The sequence below is a fragment of the Macaca fascicularis genome, chromosome 10 (assembly GCF_037993035.2).
Source record: "Macaca fascicularis isolate 582-1 chromosome 10, T2T-MFA8v1.1".
Lineage (NCBI taxonomy): Eukaryota > Metazoa > Chordata > Mammalia > Primates > Cercopithecidae > Macaca > Macaca fascicularis.
Window position 1 is genome coordinate 111,784,497 of NC_088384.1, and position 25,430 is coordinate 111,809,926.

Consider the following 25,430-nt stretch of genomic DNA (forward strand, 5'->3'; position numbering starts at 1 on the left):
ATCCCCAACTGTACTGAATGGACCCCCTCTTGGTCAAGGGGACCCAAGAGAAGTCTTTTGTTTATTTATTTGTTTGTCACCCAGGCTGGAGTGCAGTGGCACAATCTCGGCTCACTACAAGCTCCACCTCCAGGGTTCCCACCATTCTCCTACCTCAGCCTCCCAAGTAACTGGGACTACAGGCACCCGCCACCATGCCCGGCAATTTTTTTTTTTTTTTTTTTTTAGTAGAGACGGGGTTTCACCATGTTAGCCAGGATGGTCTCAGTCTCCTGACCTCGTGATCCGCCCGCCACGGCCTCCCAATGTGCTGGGATTACAGGCGTGAGCCACCGCACCGGGCACCAAGTCTTAAAAACTGAGTTCCTGGCTATGACTGGTCAGGAAGTCAGGCAAGCCTCATTATAGCCCCTCCCTCCCTAATTGCCATTGGACTTGCTTTCCTAAGGATTAAACAGAAACCAGCCCTTTCAAAAGATTTGCCATACTCCCCTCGCTTCTTGTTTTGACAAAACAACTGACCTGCATTTCTTCCTGATAAGAGAACACTGACCAGGAACTGGCTCTGGCTGATTTACAGAGACTGTGCATGAGATGCCTCTGTGTCCTCCATATCACCTTTTCATGTATAGAGCCAAACTGGAATGCATTTAAATGTTAAGCCTCCACCCCAAAGTGAACATGGGACGTACGCAACACACATTTGCTTACTACACACATGTGTACCCTCCTTTGGGAATATTTATAGTTCCTTCCTCTTACCTGTTGATAATGTACACTTAGCCTACCTGTTCAGCTTCAATTCCCGTCTTATCCTTCCTTCTCTGAAGTGCTCCCTTCCAGTTTCTACCAGAGGCTGTGCTTCCCAGCCTGCAGGATGGCCAGGCAGCAGGCTGCAATCCTTTATAAAAAAATAAAGAGGGGAGGAATAGCATCAGGATAAACAGCTAATGCATATGGGGCTTAACACCTCGGTGATGTGTTGATGGGTGCAGCAAACCATCATGGTACACGTTTTCCTATGTAACAAACCTGCGTGTCCTTCACATGTATCCCAGAACTTAAAATAAAATAAAAAATTAAAGAAATAAAATGGCAGTGTCAGAGGCATTGGAACCAGAGCGACTCCATCTTGGGTGAGGGCTGGAAAATGAGGCTGAGACCTGCTGGGCTGCATTCCCAGAAAGTCAGGCATTCCGAGACTCTAGATGTTTACGGTTAAGGAACAAATTAGTAATGTTTACTAAACAGACCCAGACGTGGGAGTGTCCACACATCCCGCTCTCTAGAGAACGAAAGCATTCCTAATTTTGCTTTAATGATAATATCGATTCTTTGAAAATATAGGAATTAAGAAAATTAATCCTTTATCATAAACCATTGTAACAGAGCATATCTGCCTACACATACGAGCACTGTACCCAGAGTAGACACGTTCCTCCTCTATTGGGAATGTCCTCCTCTGACTATGGAGTAGCTGTCCTTTCACCACTTTATTTTCTTAATAAACTTGCTTTTACTTTGCACTGTGGACTCACCCTGAATTCTTTCTCACTCAAGATCCAAGAACCCTGTCTTGGAGTCTGGATCAGGACCCCTTTCCTGTAACAGCAGGCTTTGGATGGGAAACTGTTAGAATATTTTTGAAAAAAACAATTGGTATTATCTAATACAATTTAAAATATAAAAAAAATTAAAAATGAAGTTCTCCTTTCCAAATGTATGAACATCGTGGTTCATCAGTTGATATCCCTGCCCCCATTGCAAATCTTCACTTTTCTCATTCTGAACTCAGTGGTCACTCTTAGAATTTTCTCTTGAAAATTACCAAAAACAAATTACGAAAAACGTGGTGGCTTAAAACAACACAAATCTATTCTCATACATTCTGGTGGCCAGCAGTCCTAATTCCCTGTAACTGAACTAAGATCAAGGTGTCAATAAGGTTGGTTTCTTCTGGAGGCTCCAGGGAAGAATACATGTCCCTGCCTTTCCCAGCTTCCAGAAGCTGCCAGCATTCCTTGACAGGTGGCCCCTTCCTTCATCTTGAAAGCACATGACTCCAATATTTTCTTCCTTTGTTACATCACCTTCTCTCTGATTCTGACTTCTCTTACCTTCCTCTTATAGACTGCTATGGTTATATCAAGTACACTTGGATAATCCAGCATAATCTTCTCCCCATCTCAAAATCATTAACTTAATCACACCTGCAAAGCCATTTTGTGCTATATAAAGTAACAGTTACAGGTTCTGAGGATTAGGACATGAATTTCTTTAGGATAGGGGAGGTTATTTTTCTGGCTACCACAGTCTGCAAACCAGGGTATCAAGTGCAGGACTTAGGCACACAACACAGATGCAACACAATGCAGGCTAGAAGGCCCAAGTGCTGATCAGCAGGAAGTCCTAAGCAACACATAGAGAGGCATGATTGGCCTGGTTTCGGAGGGTTGGACTCTTTTCACTACTCTCCCTGTAGTGGCAATCTTGGGCAATCAGCCTTGTAATATTATAAGAAGGGGGGTGAGCAGTGGGGAGATGGGAGAGGAACCAGAGGCAAAGTGGCAGAGTGTTGAGTCAGAACTGGCGAGAGAGAAGTTGACAGGCAGAAGACGCTGAGGGGACAGAGTGAGGGCAGCCTTGTAATCTGAGCCTGGACACTAGCTGTACAGAGGAAATGCATGGCACTAATAGAATCTGGAAGCCAGGAGGTTGAGGGAGAGGGAACCCAGTCCTGGATAACTCATTGCAAGAGAGCCTGTAGGGCTGAAGTAGGGCTGCAAGATTTAGCAAATGAAAACACAAGATGCCAAGCTAAGCTTGAATTTCAGATGAACAATTAATTTTTTAGTTTAAGTATGTGCCATGTAATTTTGTCTGGCAACATTAGCCTAGAGAGAGCCATTATAGGCCATTCAGCATAAAAACTCTATTCCTAGGCCACACATAGACAGAATTAGAATTCACTGGGCATTCTAAGTCATAACAGGGGACCTATTTACCACTTTCTTAATATGCTCATGCTTTCTCTTTCTCAGCCCTCTGCAAAGAATGAGCTTCTTCTATTCCAGCATGAGAGAGCTTGGTCATCCTTCAAGTCCCAGTCAAGGTTGAGAAATTGATTCATCTATCCCCACACTCAGCCTGGATGCTAAGAGCTGAAAATAGGTCCCCTTCCCAGGCAAATTGTTTGAATGTTCATTACAGGAACCTCCCTAAAGATGTATCAACTCTTTAATGGAAAACATCCATACACAATTTAACCCTAACATTCTTTGAAGCCATCACCCCAAAATTGCTATTTCCAATAATCCTGGTAATCCTTATCCGATCCTAATCAAGACCCTCTTCCTTTGGGGGTTGGTGGGGGGCAACTTTCTTAAAATTTCCAGCTCTCAACAAATTCTGACCTTACTTTTCCCTCTCTGAGACATTTCCAAAGTTTGGGAGATGATGGTCTTCCTTACCAGGGTAAGCAAGAAACTCAGCTTTGTCTTATCAATAAGTTGTCCTGGTGATATGTGAGGAGCCAGCTGCTAACAAGAAGCAACCTCCTTTGGGAAGCCCTTCTGGTTAATTCCAAGGGTAAGAAATCATTTCAGGCAGACCCAGAGCTCTTCATTAGGTCTGATCAGGTCCCTATAGCAAGCATCACAGGCCTCCATGGAACGGAGTTATTAGTGAGGACAGCTGATCAGAACCGAGCACCCCATGGGCAGAAGACCTGTCTGCTATAAGTCTATACCCTCCGTGGGAACCAAGGCCTTTACCTCCTTCAAGAGCTGCTGAAACATCACTGACATGAGACAGACTGATTAATAAAAGCAAACAAATGTATTTAACATCTGTACACAGAAACTTCAGAATGAAGACTCAACCCCTGAAACAAGGAACAGAAAAGTATACACCATCGTGAAGTTACAGAAAAAAATGCAGGCTCAGCACGTGGCCAAAAACAGATTATTTTGGTAAATCAGGTTTTAGTGGCAAGCCAGGTTACGGGAGGGAGAGACCCTCCTTGGCCAGCAAAGGTAGCCTTGTTATGTAGATAAAGCCTCATAGGTAGTAGCCCTCAGAAAGAATAGACAGTAAATGCTTCTTTTCAGACTTTTTTTAGGTGTCAGACTCTCAGTTTATCTCTCCTAATTCCTGGAAAGGCCTAGAAAGAGAAGGCCTGGCTGCATTAATGGAGATTCTCTACAAATGCAAATTTCTCTCCCTTTTCTGCTGCCTCTGTAACAGCCATTTCAAAATATGTCAAAGAAACATATTTTGGGCTAAAATATTTTTATTTCCCTTACCTTCCAGTGTATCTGACCTATGAAGGGTAATCAATATACATGTATGAAAGAAAGGTTAAGAAGGAATTAAGAGAAATAGTATTTGATTGTAGTGAAGTCCTATAAAGAAAAATTTGTGCTTCAGTGGAAAATTATGCTCTGCCTGCAACAAACCAGTCTGGGCTACCTAACTCTGATTCTAGGGGAGCTATTTACAACTCTGTAAATTGGAGATAACTTCTAGCAGTCCAAAATAATTCTCATGTATGGACGTGCAAATCCTGTCCAGTACAAACCCAATTGATCTCTGTATTAGTCTATTTTGCATTGGCATAAAGGAATATTTGAAACTGGGTAATTTATAAAGAAAAGATAATCATTTTTTTACTGGGAGGTTCCTTGCTCCCAGAGCACCCAAAATGGTGGCGGACCGCTTCCAAAATGGCAGTGGGTCACTTTCAAGATGGTGGCAAGCCTTGTGTTCTCTGACCTGGGGCTCTTGGCCTCATGGATTCCAAGGAACGGAATCTTGGGCCATGCGGTGTTATAGCTCTATTAGAAGCCGCGGGTCATGGAAGAGAACTGTGGAACCCAGCAACTAGTGTTCAGCTCCATTAGGATGAACCTGGGCACTTAGCTGTGTAGGAACAATGGCAAGCCTTTGGCCCGATTGGGAGCAGCAATGGGCACCTCCCTGGATCAGGAGCACAGCAGACACCCTGCCGGATCTGGAGGGATAGAAGTCAGCGGTGGGTTTGCCACAGCAGCAAACAGTAGTGGTGGATGGCGAGCGAAAGCTCAGCTCAAGCCATAACAAACACGGACCAAAGGAGACTGCAGTTGCAAGATTTAATAGAGTGAAGACAGAGCTTCCATACAAAGGGAGGGGACCCAAAGAGGGCAGCCGTTGTTGGCTCCAGTGCCTGGGTTTATATCCCGATCATTGTCCCGCCCACTGTGCTCTCAGGCAATAGATGATTGGCTATTTCTTTACCTCCTGTTTTTGCCTAATTAGCATTTTAGTGAGCTCTCTTTACTATCTGATTGGTTGGGTATGAGCTAAGTTGCAAGCCCCTTGTTTAAAGGTGGATGCAGTCACCTTCCCAGCTAGTCTTAGGGATTCTTAGTCTGCCTAGGAAATCCAACTAGTCCTGTCTTTCAATTTGGCTCATGGTTCTGCAGACTGTACAAAAAGCATAGTGCTGGCACCTGATTCTGGTGGAGCCTCAGGAACCTTACAATCTTGGCAGAAGGTAAACAGGAACCTGTTACATGGTGAGAGAGGGAGCAAAAGAGAATGGGAGGGGTGTGACACCCTTTTTACAACCAGCTCTCATGTAACTAACAGTGAGAACTCATTCATTACCATGAGGAAGGCACCAAGCCATTCTTGTGAAATTTGCCCCTATGACCTAAACCCTTCCCACTAGGCCCCACCTCTAATATATAGGGACACATTTCAACGTGGGTTTGGAGAGGAGAACTGTCAGAGGCATGTGAACCAGAGCAACACCATCTTGAATAGGAGCTGGGTAAAATAAAGCTGAGACCTATTGCGCTGCAGTCCCAGATGGTTAAGGGATTCTAAGTTACAGGATGAGATAGGAGGTCGGCACAAGATACAGGTCATGAAGACCTTGCTGATAAAACAGACTGCAGTAAAGAAGCCGGCCAAAACCCACCAAAACCAAGATGGCAACAAGAGTGACCTCTGGTTGTCCTCACTGCTACACTCCGACCAGTGCCGTGACAGTTTCAAATGCCATGGTAACATCAGTAAGTTACCCTATATGGTCTAAAAGGGAAAGGCATGAATAATCCACCCTTTGTTTAGCATATCATCAAGAAATAACCATAAAAGTAAGCATGGAGTCCCACTTTTATGTCTATGGAGTAGACATTCTTGTATTCCTTGATTATGCTAATAAACTTGCTTTCACTTTACGAATCGCCCTGAATTCTGTCTTGAGAGAGATCCAATAACCCTCTCTTAGGACCCTCTTTTGGGGTCTGGATCAGGACCCCTTTCCTACAACACAACCATCCAAACGATATGAATGTCCCTCCCTTGATATGGAAAAAGCTAGTGTTGCCTCTGTTTGCACCCTCATTCCAATATTTCTGATCTATAAGTTTGTTGTTTCCATTTTCATTTGAGCCAGTTATAAAATCTTTCTGGCTTTCTCATTTAATTAATGAGCTCAATAAATTTTTTTAAACATGTATTTCTTTCTATATCTGCATGAAAATTTTACATTTTCAAAAATTGCTTTTTCACAAAGTCTAATTCTAATACAAGAAACACAATTAAGATTTTAAAAAATGGGGAGGTGTGGAGGGAGGGAGACTAGGATGTTCTTTCAATGTTCCACTCAGCTGGACCCAACTTTAGAGAGGTTTCTTCCTGACTATAGCCCCCACACCTCCTTTATCTTAGAGCATTTACTTTTGAAAACCTTCTCAAGGACTTGGGAGCCATCCCTTTGAAATGTGATTATCAAACATGATAGGGCCCCTATCTCCCAGTCTTTGCAGGGTTGTAGGTGAGGGGGAGACAAGGGGCCTATTCTGGAAAAGTGCCCATTAGCAAATTCAAGTGACCTAATCACATTGACCAGCCCCTCTCCGTCACACTCCAGCACTTGACAACTTGTCCACCTTTTGTTTCAGTGGAACTGAGTTCAATCTCTTTCCTACCGCAATAGTCTTGACCTCTATTGCAATAGTCTTGAATGGTCTTCTTTACCTGCCTAACTCTACCCAGTGCAATTATTCTTAGATAAGAAAGGAAAGAAGAAAAAACAAAAAAAAGGAAAAAGGAAAAAAAAAAAAAACTTAAGCAATAAAATCCCATTTCCATTTGCAAGATGAAAATAATGCATTTCAGTGAGTTTAATTAATTTGCAAATTCAGGATCTGTACCCAGATCTTCAGTCTGTATGAGACCTGTGCTTTCAGCACTCTCTCTCATGTTAATCTTGTGTTCCATCGATAGAGCAGAAATATCTCCTTGTAAGAGTTGCTCTCAATTTTTGAGTGTGCTTTATTCCTCCAGAACCCCCCAGGCCAGGCTGTTTGTAGCCTTGGCTAACAGATATGCCAAGGGCCATACGACAGCTTTTCTTTGCCTCTGTGTTCTGTATGTCCAGAGGCAGGCAGAGGAGGAAACATCTTGGATTGTCCCTGATGGTCAGAGATCTGCGTTACCAGAAAGCCCTTTTCGGGATTTGTATTCTGGCCACGTGTGGAACTTAACTGCACATCAGAAACGTGCTGGTGATTGCAAGCAGCTCTGTAAAATATTTATTCAATATTAGCTTGCAATGTATACTCCCATTAGGTAATGGAACCGGAGAGCTTTGGCTCAAAAGAAAAGAACAAGTGTGAACATGAAAGCATTAGGAGTCAACTAAGTTCTCTGAATTTGTAAATCACAAAAGATATATACCAAACTCTCAAAATTAGAAACGCCATTACTTTTGCAGTCACTAAAGGAAGAAAACAAGGGATGAGGTCAACACTGTGGAGGTGACATTTTCTGCATTCACTTTTTATCTTTGCAAGAAGATATGATAAAAAAAAAATTTTCTTTGATGAAAATTAATCTAAAGATTGTGGATAAATTAAAATTCAACTGACTGGGTTTTCCCCCCGCCCCCAAGAATGAGATCTTTGGGAGAAAAATAAGATATTTTTATATGGGTAGCAGATTCATTTATTTACTTAACCAACATGCATTGAGGAAATTAGCTAGGTGCTAGGATATAGTATTCTTTTTAATGATGCTGATTTATAATATAGTACAAAAGACAGCTATCAATAAAAATTATCACATGGATAAATATTTATGTATTTATTTATTTTTGAGACAGTATTTCACTCTTGTTGCCCAGGCTAGAGTGCAATAGCAAGATCTCAACTCACTGCAGCCTCCATTTCCTGGGTTCAAGTGATTCTCCTGCCTTGGCCTCCCGAGTAGCTGGGATTACAGGTACACACCACCATGCCATGCTAATTTTTATATTTTGAGCAGAGAGGGGATTTCACCTTGTTGGGCAGGCTGGCCTCAAACTCATGACCTCAGGTGATCCACTGCCTTGGCCTCCCAAAGTGCCAGGATTACAAGCAGAAGCCACCTTGCCTAGCCAGAAATTATCACATGGATAAATATTTAAATACAAGCTGATTTAAGACTCTGCAAATAAACAACTTGTCACTTTGATAGCACACAATAAGAGTTTGACCTCTGCTTCAGGCTTCCCTGAGAAAGTGGTTTTTAGTCAAGAACCTTAGGGATGACTACAAGTTGACTAGGTAGAGGAGGAAAAGAAGGGGCCATGGTGGGCAACCATGTGTGCATACTGAAAACTAAAGCCGGACCACTGGCAGTTGCCAGACGAAGCAATGATTTATAGGTCAAATTAACGATTTTGGTCTTCCTCTCAAAAGCAATAGAAAGTCATGAGGGTTTCCGAAGGCTACCTTTTGCAAAGATTTGCTTCGGCTGCAGTTTGGAAAATGGTTTCAGACCAGGTGGAAGACTGAAAATCAAGGAGACTAGTTGGGCATTAGTGACCAGCTAGTCAGGTGAGAGATCCTGGTAGCTTGAATAGGAAGGTGGCCATGAATAGGGAGAGAAATGAACAACTCTGAATAACAATGAGATTTAAATTAGCACCCATTAAATAACTGAATCAAAGCCAATTAGAGCCCCTTCTGGAAAACTGCATGAGTGATGGGAATGGCTGGCCATTGTGGTAGTTTGTTAAAGTGAGTGTGTTGATAAGCATGCTTTCTCACCTTTAGGCAGTTATTACTACATCGCTCATTCTCAAACCCTTTCTCCCAAATGATCAAAGTCTTTAAGACCAGAAAAGGTATTTGTTGTCCATAATTATTCATCTCAGAATTGTCATTGAGGCCATGTGAGCAAAGTCCTTTTGCTCCAGGCAATTCAGAGAGACTGCAGAATCCTCCACTGAAATGGTATTTGCACTTATCCTAGCAAAAGGAAGGTATGAGTTTTTTCACTATTGTTATAAGGCAGGTTAAAGCCGTGCAGTCTGTTTATCAAGTCGTAGAACTGTTCTAGTCCTGGAATTGTGTACCTTAGCCTATGCTTTACAATTTTGTATAAAGTTGGCTAAGAGGTGGGATGTTTTTCAGAAAAAAAAACAAAGGTATTAATTAAATATCATAAAGAGAAGTGGCAGCTGAATGCCACCATTGCTTGCTGGTATATGATGAGCTGACAATTCTAAAGTATTGTGTTTTAAACTTTAACATGGAAATCATTTCCCAGCAGTCCTAAATCCAGGATCTGGGATGGGGCCTAGCAGTCGTCACTTTAAACAGTCACTCTGGAAGATTCTGACTCAGGTAGTCCTAGAAACACACATAGGAAATACTCTACAGCATAAAAGCCTCTTTTAATCCTCAGCTAAATTCAAGAAAATATCAGATGGTTCAAATAAGTCCAGTGACTCTATCTGAAATACAGTATTTCGGCTTATACAAGGCACCTCTGAAAATCCATCCTTTCTACAGATGAAATGTTTTCTGGGTACTGTGATTTGCTTTCTTTAAAATTCTACACAGTATTACATACACTTCACTGACTTAACATTTTCTCCTCCATAAACTTCGACAAGTTGTTGATGCATTTCTGCACAGAAACGTTTTTTTTACTTTGAATAAAACCAACACTTCCTGCAGGGATTATGGGTTTAGGAGAAGAGATATTTTTTAAGTAAAAGAATTTCAAAATTGTAGCAAAATTAGTGCCTAGTGGTCCAAACTTTGCCTGTGATGAAGAGATCAGGGTTCAGGGAAGGTGCTGGCTCCTGCCTATACCCCAAGACAATAGTAATGACTTCTCCTCGGAAGTGAAAAACTGAAATCCTATAAAATTGAAGGTATTAACCATCTATTAGGAATAAACTACCAGTTTGTCAAAACATCTGTTAACAGACGCTAATTGTTGGATATGGAAGAGTTTCTTAGAAATTATCTTTGTGTCCTAAATAAGAGAAAAATAAACTAGTAATTAAAACATGGTCGCCGGGCGCGGTGGCTCAAGCCTGTAATCCCAGCACTTTGGGAGGCCGAGGCGGGTGGATCACGAGGTCAGGAGATCGAGACCATCCTGGCTAACCCGGTGAAACCCCGTCTCTACTAAAAATACAAAAAACTAGCGGGGCGCGGTGGCGGGCGCCTGTAGTCCCAGTGAGCTGAGATCGCGCCACTGCACTCCAGCCTGGGTGACACAGCGCGAGACTCCGTCTCAAAAAAAAAAAAAAAAAAAAAAAAAACATGGTCTACACACAGTGTGACTGTGGGCATTTGATAATCTCGCTAAACCTTGCTTCTTTTATTGATAACACATGGAAGGAGAAATAATTATGTTGAACAAATTTTTTATTTTATATGGATTAAATAACATTCACTATAACATACTTAGATGCTACTTAATTTCATTCTGTGGTTTGGTATTTTTGTTGTTTTATGTTGTCTGACTAGGATTAATAACATTAAAAGTCAGTTTCTTTCCTATACAATCATTTTAACTAGTTAAATTTTATTATGGAGAAGATTCCATCTGCATAGCAATTAAAAACTACAAATTACCTAAGAATAAACTTATTTTTTTTAAAAAAAAGTTTAAGACTATAAGAAAAAAACCATAAAGCTTTACTAAAGAAAGACTAAGATAAATTCAGTATTATAAATCTATCCATTCTTCTAAAATTAATAATCTCACCAATATCACATTGAATAGAACTCTCAAAAAATCCTCATGGTGGTTTTTTTTTATAATTTGAGAAGTTGATTCTAAGTCCATCTGAAAAAGTAAATGTAGAAAAAGCAGCAAAATTATCTTAATAAAGAATTTGTATTACCAGGATCACCATACAGGAAGTAAAAGCCACAAGATTTTAACAATGTGACATCGATGTAGGTATATGGATGCAATGGATGCAGGGGTGTGTGTGTGTGTATGTGTGTGTGTATTTTAATTTAAGCTAGTTTTAAAAGAGTATCTCATTTGCTCCTAAAACAAAACAAACAAAAAGACTACTACACTGTTGATAAATATTTGGTCCCAAGTTTTGATGTCATGAAATTATCTTATATAAATAATTGATATATTTCCTATATAGAAAAATGCCAGAAGGTACACTAAATATTATATCATTTGAACATTATTTGTAATTGTAAAAAAAAAAAAAAAATTAAACACAACCCAAATACCAACAGATAACGTGTGTCTGAGCTTTTTTAGTATAGCTGAGAAATTGTCTGCTGCATCTCACCTTCTCTCAGATAACAACATAAGAGCCGGGGTAGGGGAAGCCTGAAAGTACTAGTGTATTAGTCTGTTTTCACACTGCTACAAAGAACTGCCTATACTGGTAATTTATAAAGAAAAGAGATTTAATTGAGTCACAGTTCCACATGACTGGGGAGGCCTCAGGAAACTTACAATCATGGCGGAAGGGGAAGCAGGCAACTTCTTCACAAGGCAGCAGGAGAGAGAAGTGTGTGAAGGAGAAACTGTCGGACACATAAAACCATCAGATCTTGTGAGAACTCACTATCAAGTGAACAGCATGGGGGACTCTGCCCCCATGATTCAGTCACCTCCACCAGGTCTCTTGCTCGATATGTGGGGATTATGAGGATTATAATTTAGGATGAGATTTGGGTGGGGACAGAGACAAACCATATCAACTAGGGAGTAAACAAAAGCCAGCAGATTTCAAGTCAAAACTTGGAACATCACAAAGTTAGTTGTTATTTTTGCAACATAAGAGGCGAGAAAGAAAACCTGAAAGTACTAGTATATTTGTCGGTTTTCATGCTGCTATAAAGAACTGCCTGAGACTAGGTAATTTGTAAAGACAAGAGGTTTAATTGAGTCACGGTTCCAAATGGCCAGGGAGGTCTCAGGAAACTTGCAATCATGGCGGAAGGGTCAGGTCAATGTCAGCATTGCATGGGGCATCTAAAACTCCAGAGAAGAAAACCCACAGTTGCAGAAAAAGCATTTGATAAAATTTAACACCTACTTATGGTTAAATACTCTCAGCTAAATAGGAATAGAGTAAAACTCCACCAGTCTCACGAGCACATCTACAACAACCTGCATCTGGTATCCTGCTTTTATTAAAGATGCACAAAACTACAGACAATGTATAAGACTCCATAACAGAAAGGCAGCCTAGAGCTCTGTCTGCATAACAAAGCACTGCTGAGAGGAATACAACACAACCTAAAGAAATAGAATTATGTACCCCTGTTACAGTTTGAAGATTCAATGTTGTTAAGGTGTCAGTTTTTCTTAAATTGACCTAGAGATTTAATGCAGTCCTACCAGAAATCCATGCAGGTTTTTTTTTTTTTTTTTAGAAACTGAAAATCTGATTTTTAATGTTTCGATCATTTATGAAGTAAACAAATAAATGAAGAGGATTGAGAATACCCAAATACATGTTTGAAATAAAGAGAATTAGATAACTTACCTTGCCTGATTTTGAGACTTACTATACTGCTACCATAATTAAAACAGTGTGGAACTGGTAACAGTCCACAAATAGACCAATAGAATAGCCTACAGAGTCCAGAAATAGACCCCTACATATATGATGTTTACATACTTTTTTTTTTTTAACCTAAGTGCCAAAATAATCCAACAATGAAGGGAAAGTCTTTTCAACAAATGATGATGGAATAAATGAGCATCCAGATAGGAAACAGATATTCCTCAACCCATACTTCTCATTATACACAAAAATATCACTGGAGTATAAGCATAGCCCTAAACCTTGAAACTAAAACTGTAGACTTTAAAGGAAATATCTTTACGAGTTGGGGGTAGGCAAAGTTTAGACAACCCACACGAAACAATAACCATAAACTTAAAACTTGATAAATTAGACTCTATCAAATTAAATCTGCTCGTAAGACACCATTAAGAAAATTACTAGGCAAACCACAGACTGGGAAAAAATATTTACAAAACATATGTCTGTCTGGCCAAGACTTTTGATGTATTACATATATAGGTTTTAACATATAAAGAATAGGTGCAACTCATCATTGAAATCCCAACAACCCAATTTTTTAAATGGACAAAAGACTTGAATTGTCATTTCACAAAAGGAGATACACAGATGGCCAATATGGAGGCTAAAGATGCTTCACATCATTGGTCGTCAGGCAAATGCAAATTAAAACTACAGTGAGCTACTAATACATACCCACTAGAATGGCTCAAATAAAAAAGACTGACAACACCAAATATTGGCAAGATTGTGATGCAACTAGAGCTCTCATACATCGTTTGTTGGAATGTACAGTCATACAACCTTTTTAAGAAAATTTCTGAACATGCAAATACCCTATTTCCCAGCAAACTAGGAAATTTTACTGCTAAGTATTTCCTCTAGAGAAACTAAAACATATGTCCACACAAAGGTTAGAACAAGAATGTTTGTTCATAGTGGCTTTATAGAAGCTCAGATATTCACCAACAAATAGTATATTCATACAACAAAATATTCAGCAATAACAAGGAACATATTAACTCATATAATGTGACTGCATCTCAAAAAAACACCATTCTGATTAATAGAAGCCTCACACAACAGTGTAAAGTCTGTGATTCCATTTATATAATTTCTAGAAGAGGCAAAATTAATCTATGATTTTTCAAAAAATTGGAAGAGTAGTTACCTCTGGGTGGGGTTAACGTTGGGAAGGGGCATGCAGGAACTTTCTAGACTAATAAAAAGATGTCTTGATAAGGATTCGGGTTATACAGGTTTGTTGGTTTTCTGTGGCTGTTGTAAGAAATTACCACAAACTTGGTGGCTTAAAATGATATAAATTTGTTCTCTAAAAGTTGTGGAAGAAGTTCAGATGGAAGTCTAAAATCAATTTCAATGGGCTGAAACCAGGTGTCCTAGAACAATGCCTCCTTGAGAAGCTCTAAGGGAGAACAGCCCATTTCCCTGCTTCTTCCAGCATCCTGAGCTGCATTTTTTGCTTTTTTAGCTTCAAGACTGTATACCTAGGCTCAGGCCCTTTCCTCCATCTTTAAGACCTGTAAAGTAGCATGTTCAAATTTTCTCTATCCCTATTTTTCTCCCTCTTTTTCTTTTTCTCTCCCTCTTTCTCTCTCTCTGCCTTCTTATCTCCATCCTTCCTCTTTCTCCTGAGATCATTACAGTGCTTTCTCTCTTCTCTGTGTATCAAACCTCTTTGCCCCCTCTTACAAGGTCATTTGTTGTAGCATTTAGGACCCACCCAGATAATTCAAGAAAACATCCCCATCTCAGGATTTCTAATCAATCATATCTGTAAAGTCTTTGGCATCTTAACATTCACAGTTTCCAGGGATTAGGGGGAAGTGTGTGAAGGTTACATAGATAAAGAAGCAAGTATAGCAAAATCTTAATGTTAGAATCTAGGTGGTAGGTATATATGTGACCATGATAAAACTCTCCTAATTTTGCTGTATTAGAAAATTTTGAATGCATAGTTTGCAAAAATTTTATCCAATTCTGTAGGTTGTTTACACCATTTATAGTTTCTTTTGCTGTGCAGAAGCCCTTTAATTAGATCCCATTTGTCAATTTTTTGGTTTTTTTGCAGTTGCTTTTGACATCTTTGTACAAAATCTTTGCCCAGGCCTGTGTCCTGAATGGTGTTGCCTAGGTTGTCTTCCAGGGTTTTTATAGTTTTGGGTTTTACATTTAAATCTTTAATCCATCTTGAGTTAAATTTTGTATATGGTGTAAGGAAGGGATCCAGTTTCAATCTTCTGCATATTAGCCATTTATTTAATCAGGATGTCTTCCCCCATTTCACATGGACACATAGAGGGGAACAACACATACTGGGCCCCTTGGGAGGCTGAAGGCAGGAGGGAGAAGATGAGAAAAAAATAATTAATGGATACTAGGCTTAATACCTGGGTGATAAAATAATATGTACAACAAACCCCCATGACCCAAGTTTACTCAAGTAACAAACCTACAGTTGTAACCCTGAACTTAAAAAAAGATAAAATTTTAGGTAAGAGCTTTGCCTGAAATTGTCATAATATATTGAAAAAAATCAAGGCATGTCCATTCTATAAAATAACACACAACTCTTTAAAAGAGTGAGTTGAGTAGCATAATGTATAGCCCTATACATTTTTTGAAAATATCAAGTTGTAGAATAGATATAGTATACAAATAGGTAGCATATAATATATAGCTGATATTTTTGTGTGTGCAAAAGTCTCATAGGTATCACCAACTATCTCAATAAATGGAGAAATATATACTCTTTCCCCAGACTACAAATAAAATAAGCAGTCTTCTTCATAAATTTTAATAAATCCTCATTAGCTTTTACATATAAAAGAATGTATACATCAACAATAGCTAATGATATATGCTACTTCTTATTGAGGTCTCACTTTATAATAGGTACTTAGGACTAACCACATATTACCTGAGACATACATAAAAGAAAGGCACCATCACTACTGATTGTGCAGATGAGTAAGCTCAACCAATAAAAGCTTGGAAGGATTTCACCTGGAGCTTCTATTTATCATTAAAGAAGAATAAATCAATTTTCTATATACTCCTGTCTTTTTTGAGTACAAATTATTTGTTCCAGTTCCTAATTAGTCGATCTCTCCTGAAAAAATTATTTCTAAAACTTCAAAAATAACAACTATACCCCGATCTGAAGTTCAAAATACTGCCCAAATATATGAGGCCCTGTCTAACCGGACATTACCCTATACAGATGAAATATCTTTCTAAACCTTCTTTAACACCTACAAAGTTTAATACCTAACAAAATCTCGTGAAGATGATAAATATTTATTGAGTGTTTACTATGTACTAGACACTCTGCTTAATTTTTCACTGTTTCATTTACATATTACAAAAATCTCAGGAAATAGGACCTTTAGGATACCACTATTATTTCTAGTTTATAGATGAGGAAGCCAAAGTTCAGAAAGATTAACCAACTTGCTGAATGTCTTGCAGCCGGGACTCATGCTAAAGTCAGCCTAGCATTAAAGCAATACTGTGCACTGTCTCTTAACAACAGCAACAACAAAAGAGTCTGCTGTGAGGTACTAATTAAACTTCCTCAAAATCTTGAGTAACTGTCATACATCAGAGATGGATTTGGGTGGCACTAGAGATGATACTGTTTTCCTAAAAGTGTTTGCTCATCATTTTTATGCATTTCTGCTAAGGAAATCTAATTCATTTTTTCTTGAGATGAGTTTGCTATCTGTAGAAGATATTTAATATTTATACTATATCCTACATTATTAGTGATTTTCCATATATATTGATATTTGGACCATGAATCATATTTCATTATAACCCATACATCACAGAACATGAAAAAAACACTCCAACATGTACAATCCTGATAATGATGATGATGGCATTCAAACATATACAATACTGATGATAATAATGTCTAATATCTAACATTTTATTTCATGTTCCCACCATTCAACAGATTCAAAACAAAGTAAAAATGTCTTTTGGAGCAACTTGGATGGAACAGGAGGCCATGATTGTAAGTGAAGTAACTCAGAAACGGAAAATCAAGCAATGTACATTTTCACATAAATGGGAGCTAAGCTACGGAAACGCAAAAGTATGCAGAGTGGTATAATGGACTTTGGAGACTCAGAACGGGGAAGATGGAGGGGAAGTGAAGGATTAAAATATCCCACTCAGGTAATGGTGCACTAAAACTTAGAATTCAACACTATATAATTCATCCATGAAACCAAAAACCACTTGTATCACAAAGACTATTCAAATAAAATCAATAAAGTAGTTGATGTAGAAAAAAAAAGTTACATGCAGAACAGAAAAAATAAGTACCTGTGGAAAATATCTAGGTTTTTTTTTCTTTTCACTCACTCTTCTTTTAACATACTATCCTAAATAGGAAGGATTTATTTAGCAGCTTGAGTTTCTCCAATATCATTCTCCTAACTCTTAGAGAGACAAAAGTAAACATGAATTAGTTTCTTATTTTATTTACAGTTTAATACTAACAACACCTGTTAGCTCCAAACTGAGAAACTTTTTTCTCCTGATTCTCATCTGCTGATTTGAAATTACTTTTGCAGTTTGTTTCTATAACAATTTCACTATCTGAAAAATATCTCAGTCTCAAAGTAAAAGTGATTTGATCACATTATGCAGATTTGCTTTCTCTCAGGTTTTAATATCAAGTTAGCATGTAAGGGTTTTTTCTACAATGAGAATTAAACATGCTGACTATGTATAACTTATGTTCTTTTAATAGTTAATATAATTTAATCCAAAGCTATTACTAGCCTAATTGGGTTTACTTCTGCCTTGGCTTAAGGTCTAGAATATAATAAACTTAAAGGTCTGAACACAGTGAGGTTAATTATGCTTAAAACTTTCAAAGCAGCAAGTTTTAGGTCTATTACACACACACACACACACACACTCCGCAACAGGAAAACGAGTCAAAAAAATTCTTCCAACAAGAAGTGAAATCACACCTTCCTTCTCAATTCTGTGTGCCGCCATATCTCAGGTTATAACACAGCACTTGCTTTTTTCCCACCTCTTGGCAGAGTTTTCTGCCAAATTGTTTGTCCTTAAGGGCTTTTCGGCTCACAGTTCTACGTTCAAAATGGCTCACCAGTGCCTATGAAATTACGTATAAACACCTCACTCAGGCTTTCAAGAATTCTCTAATTTGAACCCAATTTATCTGCACAATCTCATTGCCCTCTACTTCACTGCATGATCTTTAGCTTAATTAAGGTAGCTTAAGTATTGTGCCCTCAACACTCAAGCAACTTCCCACCTCTGTTACTACCCACCCCTTTTCATACTGTCCCAGTTGCCTTTGGTATCCTCTTGATCCTCCTGCTCACCATTTTTCTGTAGTCTTGTGGGGGACAAGGGCAGGGTAAGGCAGTCAAGAGCAGGACACGGTCACAGTCCAGCTCACTGGACATCAGTGCAATGCCACCGGCTTGCTTTTTGATGACATTTCATTTGCCTTGCATATACATTTTCCAAAAGCGAAGGTTTAACAGATTCAGCAGTTCACCATAAAATATAGAACTATCTTGTAGGACACAAGTTAGTGTCAAAGAACCTCAGAGGTAGTTAGCTTCCCTTGGGTCCAGACTATCAAAAATCTTTATACTGTGTATCAATCAGTCTTTCATCCAGTCTACTGCTGTGGCCAAATGATTGGGCTGGGAGAGCAGAGTCCAACAGGAATGTGTGCAGGCATAGGCCAGATCAAGCCAGCAAAAGACACCCATAGCATGGCAAACATTGAAGACTTGTGGACTCCTTTCTGTCAAGTCCTATTTTAGTGTCCCACAGACAGATACTTCCTTATTTGTTAAGAAATGAAAATGGAGGAGAATATGGACTCTGCAATAAAAAGGAATGAACCACGGACACACAAAACATCATCGACGAATCTCAGAAACATTATGCTGAGTGAAAGAAGTCAGATACAATCGAGTACCTACTGCATGGATGTACGTATAAGAAGACTTTGAACAGGCAAAACTAATCTATTGTGATAGAAATCAGAACAGCAGTTGCCTCATTGGGGATGCAGGGGTTGTCTGGGCAGAATCCTGTCAGACAGGAAAATGATCTGTGGTGATGTCAATGATTTACATCTTGATATGATATGAATTTCATAGGTATGCACATTTGCCTAACTCATCAAACTGTATACTTCAAATTTGTGTATTTCACAATGAGGACATTATTCTTCCACATTTAAAATGAGATTTAGAAAGTCAATAGAAGTTCTTATGCTGTTTTTCCCCGTATGTAAATGAATTTTCTCATTTTCATTGGACTTAGAGGTGAGGAGCTGCATAGGGGTAGTCTCTGAAATCAGAATTTCTGGGTCCAAACCCCAGTTCTACGAATTTCAGGCTTTATGATTTGAAGTTGCCCAAGCACTCTTAAGTTTAAGGCAGTTTTATCCAAAGAACAATTATCATCATCATCATCATAAAAACCTCACAGAATTATTGTAAAGATTAAATAAAAGAGATAATACAAATAAAATCTTAGATCTCAAGGACTAAGTATTCATCTATTAGCTACAAGTGTCAATACCAGATTTAAGCACCTTAAAAGGTAAGGCTGTGCTTTCTTAGTCTTTTCGTTGGTCTCCCCACACATTTTTGTGATCTGTGCTTCTCAAACACTGGGATGTATGTACCAGGGCTGTGAACAGTAGATATGGAGGTTTTCCAAACTATATAAATATAACTTAATATTTCATAGAGAGGGGAGTGAAAACACCTTAGATATTATAAATGCATGACATATTTGTGGAATAGAATGAAATTTCTAGGTATGCTGAAGATAAAACAAGAGGGTTCAGAGTGGTTTCAGACATTCCCCTAGTGGCTTTCTGTTATCCCCAGAACTGTCTTCCCTATTCTCCACTGATTTCAAGGTAAATTCAGTGGAGAAGTATCAGAAGTAACATGATACTGCTGAATTCAATCAAAATATATAGTATAGGTCATTTGGGCTTCATATTTGGAATATCTGCTAGTTCATATTAATTTATTGGCTTGACTATATTAATCTACTTAATCTGTTAATTCCTTAAACTTCAAGCAAGTAGCAGTCCAATTATCCCACGAATGGAGGAACAATGTTGTGCACTTTGCATATTTTTTAAAAATAAATTTAAAAAAGGAAGTGTCAACAAGAAGTAGTGAATGAAGCCAATATGTCATTGCCTGGGTTCTTTTGCAAAGTGGCTGTCCATTAATGTTTGATCATACGACAGATGTGATCCACTAGCAATGTTGTCCAAATGGCAAGTTCCGTCAGTGAAGACTTTCGGGGAACAGAATGCTGAGGACCCATTGGTTCTTAGTGCTCTCAAAATTCATCCTGATTTAGCATCAGGTGTTTTGAACACTGTACACATGAATGCTATGCACTGATATGCAAAAGAACTCCTAAAATACTAAAAACAAACAACTCTAGGTACAATAGGATTATTTTTTAAGCAGTATTTTTCTTAGGGAGTGAAATAAGGACTGGGACCCTTTTGGGAATTCTATTTTACATAGATGGAAACTGCCAAGATATGAAGCCTTGAGAAATCAACAGCTTTTGGGTTAGCTTAGCGTATATGCTCCCTGAATCCCAATACAAGAGCTCAGAATGGGCATCTGCTTAAGCACCCTGAATTGCTGTGTGTGCACTCCTATAACACACAGACACGCACTCCTGCCTGGGCTGATCATCGTTCAGCACCATCTGCTTCACAGTCATTGGGTTTCCAAGTCATGCATGTAGATCCTTTACTTTAAAGCATAATTGTTGATTTCCACACCCAGCCTTCCTTAGTCTGCAGCCATTTCTTCCATAATTGGCACAATCATTCTCCAAGTATTCATTGACCTCCCACTATCTACAGCACAGCTTAGAAGTTAAAAGCACAGACTCCAGAATCAGACTCCCTAGATTTAATCCTGTACCATTTCCTAGCTTTCTGACCTTGGTCAATTCTCTTAACCCTTCTGCACCTGTTCTTCATCTATAAAATGGGTCTGATAATTCTTAACACACAGAATGTTGTGAGCATTAAATGTGTTAACATACACAAAGCACTCAGTGTTTTGGCTAGCACACAGCAAACACCCGATAACTATTGCTGTTCCTGTTGTTGTTAGTGTAGTCGGGGACTAATACTGAGGACATAGCAGTGAGCAAGACCAACTCTGCCTTACTCCTAGAGGGGCTTGTGGTCTACTATGGAGAACAAAGCATTTAAAAAATTAAGTGAATGAAGGGTATGTCAAGGAAAGACAAAACAGAAGTACACAGGAAGAGCACCTAAAACAATTAGTCAGCACTCTTTACGTACTGCTTCTTCCCCCAGTCTATGAAAGACATTTGTAGGAAAAGCAAGAAGACAAGACGTATCTTTGTGGTTTAGTTGCTATAGTAGTAACCTATAAAGCACATAGAAAACATGAGCACCAAGTCATAGAGAGATGGCTGGGAACTTCAGCTACAACGGTGGTTCTCCATGGGGTACTTTTCCCAGGTGACGTGTGGCAATGTCCAGACATTTTTGCTTGTCACAATGTGGGGGTGGGGGAGTTTGGCATCTAGCAGGCAGAGGTGAGGGGAGGTGCTAAACCTCCTGCAAACACAGGACAGCCCACAACAAAGAATTATTCAATTGATGTCGCTAGTGCCAAAAATGAGAAACTCTGGTCTAGAAGGAGAGACTGGATTTTGATGAATTTACAGGACAGAATGTAGGTCTGCTTTTGTGTCTGCTTGTCTAAATACATATTATATACACCGATGTCTCCATCATTCAGACTGAAATTGCATTCATTTTAATATGCCACCCTGGAAAAAACCTGTGGTAAATATTTACAGCTGTTTTCTACCTCTAACTATTAAAGGCTATGAACAAATACCTTTTTTTAAAAAAGTGACCATATTGTCTTACACCAATTTGCATAACCTACTGCAAATCATCCCTGGCCCTACTGGACTATGCCATGGTCTCTTTCACATAGTTTGTGTTTCAAGTAGACAAAAGTTTAAGGGGATAAACATCAGGAGTTGAAGTGACACCCTGTTAAGTAGCTATTAGATTTGAAGTTTCTCCCCAGGATTCTATAATGAATACTTAAATATATTGTTATATAGAGGCCTAAATTGCACATAAAAATAATTCCAAGTACTGTACTTAACTTTAATCTGATTTTAAAAGTAGCTTACCAATTGCTTAAATTAAACAGATATTTTATCAACTGGGGTTCCTACTAATTATGCTGTTCCTCTTATTAAAAATTACTCACTGTAGTATGTTCCAATTTCTGTAAAACAATGAAACATTTTTTCACGTTTTTATTTTTAGAATGAACTGCACAATGAAAAAGAAAAACACATGAACATACCCTGTTAAAATAAGTATTTATCTTGGAAAGGCAAATTTGTGGTTTCTGTAAAGCTAGATTTAAGTACATCAAGCCTTTTAAACTCACTGACTGACTTACGGTCTGTGTAAAAAACCACCCATCCAAGTGGTAGAGCTCATTTAAGTATTTAAAACTGTGTCTTTTTGCCGTAACTGATTTGGGGACTTCTTTTTCCTTTTTTGTGGAAAGTGTCAATGTTAAGCACTGGGGCCAATATTCATTAAATTGTGAATACAGCTTTAAATGGATACAATCTTTCTTTGTCAATTATAGCTCAATAAAGCTGGGAAAGAAAACTAAAACAAAGTCAAATGAATAAAAACCTAATGTAAACTATGGACCTTGGGTAACAATGAGGTGTCAATGTCGATTCACCCACTGTGACTTGTGTACCCATCTGGTGCGGAGTCTGACAGTGGGGGAGGCTGTGCATCTGTGGGGAAATGGGGGCAGAGGGTGTATGGGAACCTTTCGTACTGTTTTTTGTTTTTTGTTTTGTTTTGTTTTGTTTTTTGAGACAGAGTCTTACTCTGTTGCCCAGGCTGGAGTACAATGGCCGGATCTCAGCTCACTGCAATCTCTGCCTCCCAGGTTCAAGCAAGTCTCCTGCCTCAGCCTCCCATGTAGCTGAGATTGCAGGCACATGCCACTACGCCTGGCTAATTTTTTGTATTTTTAGTAGAGTTGGGGTTTTCCCATGTCGGCCAGGCTAGTCTCAAACTCCTGACCTCAGGTTATCTACCCTCCCCGGCCTCCCAAAATGCTGGGAATACAGAAGTGAGCCACCACACCCGACCCCTTTTGTACTTTTTACTCAATTTTGTAGTAAACTTAAAACTGCTCTAAAATATAAACCTAAAAAACAACTATCAGAAACACTGTAAGAAAAGCAGATTAGTAAATTCATAGAATATTAGTGTTGAGAGGGCCTTAGGAATAATTTAGTTTAGTATATTCAGTGTATAAGCAGGGAAATCAAGGCCCAGAGATGGGCTATGCCTTGCACTCAGCAATATGATGCGTTCATGGTAAACTAAAAACATTTGAGATAGAAAAATTCTACCATGGCCCTCAGTGAGGCCCTTGTTTCATCCCTTCCCCTATGAACATGGTAGAATAATGTCAAAGTTCTTAGGTCTAGTCCAGTGAAATAGAACGCTCACGTAAGTCTGGCAAAGCAGACCTGTCACTCACAGATTAGCAGCAAGGATAAATGGAAGTCTAGGAGCCATGACGAAACTATCCTCCAAGGCTCAGGAAAGCAGCTTCGGACAGATGGAGTCTCATCTGCGCATGCCCCATATCGCATCACAGCTGAGAAACCCCAGCACTGCTCTGGATTTATATACCATGGGCTGCACCTGGCTCGCTGAGCCCACGTGCTGCAGAACACCCTGTTCTAGGAAGAATGCAGACATAGCCTGGGTTGTTCCGCCCCCTTCCTCCTTATCTCAGGGTGCAACATTCTCAGTACATTCTAGAGTTATTCTGAGAACTACAAACAGGAGGTGGGAAAGCTAGGTCCGCCAAAGGCATCCAGGAATCCGCCCTCCTCCAAGTAATACTCCCTTGATTAGACTACATTATATGAAAAGGTCAAAGGATATATTTGTAGACGTAATTAAAAATCGTAATTGGTTAACTTCAATTAAAAGGGAGACTATCCTGGGTGAGCCTGCCCGAATCAGCGAAGCCCATTCAAAGAGGGTGCACTGGTCAGAGACTCAGAGGAATGGAGACGAAAACTGCCCTGTTTTGGGCAATTCCACATAACAGGAAACAGCGGGTGGCCTCTGGGAGCTGTGGGATTCAGTCTTACAAAAGCAAGGAGCTAAATTTTTCCACCAGTGAGCTTGGAAGAGGACCCCAAGCCTCAGATGCGCGTGCAGCCATGGCTAGCACCTGATTTCAATCTGGTGAGGTTCCAAGCACGAGAATCAGCTGTGTACCCAGACTCCTGATCTATGGAGACTGATATAATAAATGAGTGTTGTTTTAAGTCACTAAATTTGTGGTAAAGCATATACCGCAGAAAATTAATACAACAACCTTGATCTGATTTTCCACATTTATGACTGCCTCCCTCCCATCTCTGGGCCAGACCATTCTTAGAACCTTTGAGATGATATGGACATTTCAAGACACAAATTAACAAGGGGCAAGCCAAGGAGTTTCACATGCCCTTCATTACCCCTATCCAATCTCCTGTTATATAATGCCCAGACAGCCTAGGCTTGACTTCCTTGCCTCAGCTGGTGGGAATTCTGATAGTCCTAAGACTTAGTGCTGACTTTGCTATATTGGCCTATGAAGACAATTAGTACAATTCATTAAAACAACAAAATAAGTTTAAATCCATACATTTATACTGATTCTTTTTTTTTTTTTTTTTTTTGGAGACGGAGTCTTGCTCTGCCGCCCAGGCTGGAGTGCAGTGGCCGGATCTCAGCTCACTGCAAGCTCCGCCTCCCGGGTTCACGCCATTCTCCTGCCTCAGCCTCCCTAGTAGCTGGGACTACAGGCGCCCGCCACCTCGCCCGGCTAGTTTTTTTGTATTTTTTAGTAGAGACGGGGTTTCACCGTGTTAGCCAGGATGGTCTCTATCTCCTGACCTCGTGATCCGCCTGTCTCGGCCTCCCAAAGTGCTGGGATTACAGGCTTGAGCCACCGCGCCCGGCCACATTTATACTGATTCTAAAAATAAAGTCAAAAGAAAAAAAAATCCCTCATTGGAGAAATTTAGAAAACTTATTTGTTATTTTTAAAATGTTAAGTAAAGGGAAAGACCAGCATATTTCTCCTCCCTCTCCTATGTGGATTCGAACTCAGGGTAACTAAACAGCTGATAAAGAAACTTCTCTTTATAAAACTTTCCACTTCTTGGAATGAATGAATAAGAAATAATAGAACTCAAACATCACTATTTAAAGCTCCAGTAAATTAATGGAAGTTAGGCAATGATTGTCAATGGCTGCTAATATCACTAAAAGAGGGAAAAAACAGACAACTATGTGTCTCCTCATGATCAAAACACCACCTATGAGATCGACATGAAAAAAAACGAAATCTGCAATGTATAAAGCCTCTCGAGATCTAATTTGCAGGAAATACCAAAG

At 39.3% G+C, this 25,430-nt stretch overlaps 1 long non-coding RNA gene across 3 annotated transcripts in view; it reads right to left on the bottom strand.

Annotated features, from left to right (window-relative positions):
• Positions 1-23,630, bottom strand: part of LOC102118943 (uncharacterized) — a 215,095-nt gene extending 191,465 nt beyond the window's left edge. For all 3 annotated transcript variants that reach the window (XR_012418431.1, XR_006689941.2, XR_010578255.1), the window contains exons 1-2: positions 23,509-23,630; positions 789-901 (exon numbers count right to left, since the gene is read on the bottom strand). This is a non-coding gene — a long non-coding RNA (uncharacterized lncRNA). The remainder of the gene's footprint in view (positions 1-788; positions 902-23,508) is intronic.
• Positions 23,631-25,430: the final 1,800 nt, after the last annotated feature.